This window comes from Ictidomys tridecemlineatus, chromosome 7 (assembly GCF_052094955.1).
Source record: "Ictidomys tridecemlineatus isolate mIctTri1 chromosome 7, mIctTri1.hap1, whole genome shotgun sequence".
NCBI classification, from domain to species: Eukaryota; Metazoa; Chordata; class Mammalia; order Rodentia; family Sciuridae; genus Ictidomys; species Ictidomys tridecemlineatus.
The window spans coordinates 155,472,359-155,478,073 of record NC_135483.1 but is presented as its reverse complement, the minus strand read 5'-3'; the positions used below and the strand labels follow the sequence as shown (position 1 = coordinate 155,478,073).

Here is a 5,715-nt window from a genome sequence, read left to right as displayed (position 1 = left end):
ATTTCTACAGCAAAATTTTATCAACTTGGGGCTTGATTGGAAGAAGTGGAGTTGACAGTTGTATGAGATGCAAGTATATAAATGCAGAAATAGAAAATGACCTCTTCAGTTCCTTCGAATTCAGATTCTATTCTAAGAGCATCTCTTTAGTATTAAAAAACACACACATTTAAAGTGTCCTTATTACTGAACAGAAACTTCACAGAAAAAATACAAAAGGTCAACAAATACATGAAAAAAATGTTCAACATCACTAGCAATTGGAGAAATGCAAATAAAAACTACACTGGGGGCTGGGGAATATAGCTCAGTTGGTAGAGTGCTTGCCTTGAATGCACAAGGCCCTGGGTTCGATCCCCAGTACCACAAAAAAAAAAAAAAAAAAAAAAAAGAAAGAAAGAAAGAAAAGAAAAAGAAGAAAAGAAGAGAAAAAGAAAAGAAAAAAAGGAAAAGAATCACTTTTGAGCTGGGGTTGTGGCTCAGTGGCAGAGTGCTTACCTCACACATGTGAGGAACTGGGTTGGATCCTCAGCATCCCATAAAGACAAATAAAAATGTTAAAAAAAAAAAAAAACTACACTGAGATTTCATCTCACTGTAGTCAGAATGGCAATTATCAAGAATACAAGTAACAATAAATGCTGGCCAGGATGTGGGGGAAAAGGTACACTCATACATGGCTGATGGGACTGCAAATTGGTGCAACCACTCTGGAAAGCAGTATGGAGATTCCTCAGAAAACTTGGAATGAAACCACCATTTGACCCCATTATCCCACTCCTTAGCATATAACCAAAGAATTTAAAATCAGCATACTATAGTGATGCAGCCACATCAATGTTTATAGCAGCTCAATTCACAATAGCTAAGCTATGGAACCAACTAGGTTGGTTACCCTTCAATATGTAAATGGATAAAGAAAATGTGGTGGGCTGAGGCTGTAGCTCAGTGGCAGAGCGCTTGCCTAGCACGAGTGAGGCCTGGGTTCAGTCCTTAGCACCACATAAAAATAAACAAATAAAATAAAGCATGCTGTCCATTTACAACTAAAAATAATAAAAAAAGAAAATGTGGTACATATACACAATGGGATATTACTCAGTTATAAAGAATAATGAAATTATGTCATTTGCCAGTAAATGGATGGAACTGGAGGCTTATAGTGCTAAGTGAAATAAGCCAATCCCCCAAACCAAAGGCCAAATCTGATATGCAGATGCTGACTCATGATAGGTGGGGGGGAAGGGTGAAGTGGAGTGGGAATGGATGTTCATGGAATTAGACAGGGGCAAATGAGAGGAAGGGAGAGAGGATGGGAATGGGAAAGACGGTATAATGAATCAATTATAACTTTCCTATGTTCATATATGAATACATGACCTGTGTAACTCCACATCATGTACAACCACAGGAGGCGAAGTTATACTCCACGTATGCATGTCAAAATACATTCTACTGTTGTGTATAACCAAAAAGAACAAATAAAAAAAAATAAAGTGTCATTATGTAGTTACATAAATTCAATAATAAATTACTAAAATTTTCATGCTCTGAGTGTAATTTGGTCTCTAGTTTTACATGGAAAGTTTGGCATGTAGCAGCAAAATTAATTTTACCAAAATTTCTCTGTGTTACTTCTTTCTGCAAACATGAATCTGAAAAAAATTATTTTAGAGGGGAGAGTAAGGAAAGTTATATATTGTTATTTAAATATATGAATTTCAGTAGCAAAGAACTATATCTGATGTAAAAATAACATTTCCTATTTAATACCTTTGTAATGAGCTAATTTTAAATTAGTTTCATTGAGATTATGGAAAAACAGAAAAAAAATCAGAAATACAAGCCAGACCTCTATGTCTTTTCTTTTTGGGGGACATGTAGACAATAATAATTTCCCTGGTTTGAGATTATGGAGAAAGAATCTGAAATAAAAAGCTTGTATTATAACCCTAAGTCACCCTATAGATGTACCCAGTGACCTTTTTCATGTTTACATTCTGAAAGAGAATGTAGGAGGCCACTAGGTATATAATAATAGTATATACTTCAGGTAGCTCAGGAAGTACAAAACCACACACATTTCCCTTTAACTCCAAGCTGTTTAGCTTCTCAAAGACAACACACACACTGTCTAAGTGTGGGGTAGCAGGGCACGCCCCCCCCCACCTCAGCACCATGCAGTGTACAAAGCATGTGAGGAGAATGGGGAGAAGAATGCAAGCCTGCATTGCCTCCTTCAGTAATGATCATTTATGTGTTGATTGTTGATTAGGGAGACTGGGGTTATGCAAATAATTTCATTTGAAAAAAATCTCAGTCATTACTCTCTGTAGGTAATAATTAAAACAGCAGTTAATATTTTGAATACACATTTACATATACACACATACTTACATACTTTAAACATATGTTTAAAAAAAAGCACACACCAAATCATGTCATTAAATCCCTCACTTTTCTCTAAGCACCAGTGATTCCCATTCTTTAAACCTATCATTTAGAAGGAATTGAAAGAAAAGCCACTTAAGATCAGACCCCTCAAGCCTGAATTACAAATCATGAGGTAGTTCAGAAGTAAATATTCCTCTTTGTTACTTAGTAGTGTACTTTAGTACTTTTAAACTTAGTTATTTTATGGTTGTTAAAGTTGTTGCATCAGGATAGAACTATGCTGTAAAAAAGCAGTATCTGTTTATGTTAATATTAATACAGTTGTTTCTCAGTATCTGTAGGGGTTGGTTCCAGAACCTCTCTTGGATACCAAAATGCATGGATGCTCAAGTTCCTAATTCAAAATGGCATAGTATTTGCATATAACCTGTGCACATCCTCCTGCATACTTTGTCATCTCTAGATTATTTATAACACCTAATACAATATTAATGCTATGTAAATAGTTGTTATACTGCATTTTTAAAGGAAATAATGACAAGAAGTAAAGTCAGTATGTGTTTAGTCCAGATGTGTTTTTTTCCTAAATGTTTTAGATTTACTTTGGTTAAATCCACAGATGTGGAACCTGTGGATCAAAAAGCTTACTGATAGCCTATTTATTTCTTGCTTATAGTGATGGGAATGCCAATCATGTTAGAGAGGAGAAACAAATACGTATATTCAAGACAAGCTCCATAGTAATATTGCTGTAAATAACCCTCTTAAAAGCCTTTATATGTTCTTGAGCAGGAGGAAAAAGGGTGGAGATGCCACATACATTTCTGGGCATGCCCGTGAGCTACATGCTAGTACCATTTTTTTTTCTTGTGCTTCAAAGTGAAAAAATACATAGGAATCACTGCTCCAGAACAGCCTATTTTAAATTTCTTTAGCTGTGGCATCTTTCTCAAAATAATTTTTGCATGGCCCTGAGATACATAAAGTTGGTAAAAGCGCAGATGCTCTGGTCAAAATGGTGGAGGATGGGGACGGGAAAGTTATAGAACTCCAACGCCTGAGCTCCTTTCTTTAGTTGTTCCTACCCCCATGAGTCCTCGAGTATCTCTATATAATCTGAAGACCAAGAAAGCAGTTGTTGCAACATACTAGTCGTATCACCAGAGAGAAGGCAAATATGCATCAAATATCTGATCTTGGGTGGAAGAATACTTGAGAGAGCACAATTATCCTCAAACTCTGTGATCATTGAGGGGCCTTCAAGAAGAGGAGGGGGGACCCATTGGATCAAAGCTGCTCTCTTTTATCTGATATCCCTACAGACAGGCAGACACACACACACACACACACACACACACACCACAGAGTTACTCTTTTATCTGTTTGCTCAACAGGGTTTCATACATCAATTTTTTTTAAAAAAGCTTAAACTTCTAAAAAGTAAACAAGCACTCACAAACCTTTGTTTTATTTTCTTACTTTATAGATGAGTAATCAGACTGAAGTAGCATGTAGTTGCAATATGATCTTCAAATACCATAAATCCTGATGAGGGCGGTCTGTATGCATTTTAAGCCTTACAAAATAAGGGCAAATGCTTATTGGAAAACAAATAAACTTTAAAAAATGAAAAACCATTCTAAAATAATAAGCAAAAACCCAACAATTTTATTTCATCATCTCTGCACATTTCAAGATTGTGCCATTGGAGTTCATGATTCATTCCCATGACTGTCCTCCTTTGCCCCTGTTTATGTGACCTCTCTTGGGAAAGAAATCACATTAAGGGTCACTGAAGGGCCACTGGGTTGAGGTTATAAAAAGCAAGAAAGTGGAAAATATTTCTGAATTGGAAAAGAAAGAAAACCCTACCACAACATGCATCCTAAAATACCAGTAACTCTCAGTGCTCATGATTAAAAACACAGAACTTGAGCAGCCCTAGTGTACACACATCTCTCATTAGTTACCCAGCTGCTATAAAACCTGCTGGATACCTCTCACAGTGCTGTGTTTATTTTTAGAGAAGAGAAACAAGAACTAAGATATTGGCTAGTGCTGCTTTGGAATTTTTTTCTTTGTGTAGTTCATGAAATACTGGAAAGATTTAACAAATAGCTTTATCAAATTTGGAAACTTGAATATTTAATTTCATGGCAATCATCCTTCTAATTCTCCTAATTTTCTGCCATTTTGTCACGTTAAGTTTCTTGATTATCCTTGTCATTCTTTTAATACTGAAGTGAGAAATTTGAATTCTCCTTTACACAAGAGCCAAGCCATAATGGGACTGCCAGGGCAGAATAGAGAACAGGGAGAGATCGATACTCAGCTGCAGGGGTATATCAAAATTTTTTTCTATAGATTATAGTAATTTGCAGGTGATTCAGGACAAAATGAATCTTATAATTATGGTTTAAGTTATCAAGCCATAAATTGGACTCCTATTCAGCTATTTGATAAAAGCAAATACCAGCAATCACATTTTATGTGGAAATGTTTTGCTTAATCTAAGTTCATATGAATACGTACAGTTATTCTGAAAATAGTTTAAAGTTACTAAGTTTCCCCTATCTCTTTTACTAGGAAGAGTGCTCTTTTCCCTTGCTAACCTGCAAAATTATTTTCTTCACTGGCCAGGTTCCTCAAGTTAGAAAATTAAATATTTTATGTTTATTTGTTGCTTAACTAAAATTTAAATAACTCTTAAAGAATTACACATGAAGCTTTGTCTGCTATTTATACATTAAAGTGAGTCTATTCTACCATTTCCTGGAGCAAATTTTGCTGAGGGACTGGGGAGACTGACTTGGTAGTGGAGGAAGAGTACAGGGGTGTACTTGGAGGGCGATAAACCTGGGGGAAGGCCAAGCAAAGGAAAGGGGAGCTCAGGAGTAGCCCAGTCCATTGGACATTCTGCCTGGATAGGCAGCAGCCTGCTGTGATCTCAGCCTGACTTCTCTGATATTTTTAAGAGATAGTAGATGTCTGAACAAGCTTAAAACCTAAATAACAATTATGAGGTGGCACTTTAGAGCCACACCTTGTTACACGTTGTTTAGTAGCATAAATATTAGTCTGTATGTATTCAAAGCATTCAAAAGCACACTGTCTTTACAGATTACTTAATCAGGTCATATGATACTTCTTTCTTGGCTGATGAGGGTAGACTACCAATGATATATATTTTTTTCTTTATATTGGCAATGTATAAATGTATTTATGCTTACTGAACTTCCTTATTTCTGGGCATTAATTCTCAACCTGGAACTTCACACTGTATTTGATTACACTCATGATTGAATGGGTCAGTTAGTTCAA

General features: G+C 35.9%; 1 non-coding gene across 1 annotated transcript; it reads left to right on the top strand.

Annotated features, from left to right (window-relative positions):
* The first annotated feature begins 294 nt into the window (after window positions 1-294).
* On the top strand, window positions 295-369 carry Trnas-uga (transfer RNA serine (anticodon UGA)). The gene has a single exon. It is a non-coding gene; the product is annotated as a tRNA-Ser (tRNA).
* Window positions 370-5,715: the final 5,346 nt, after the last annotated feature.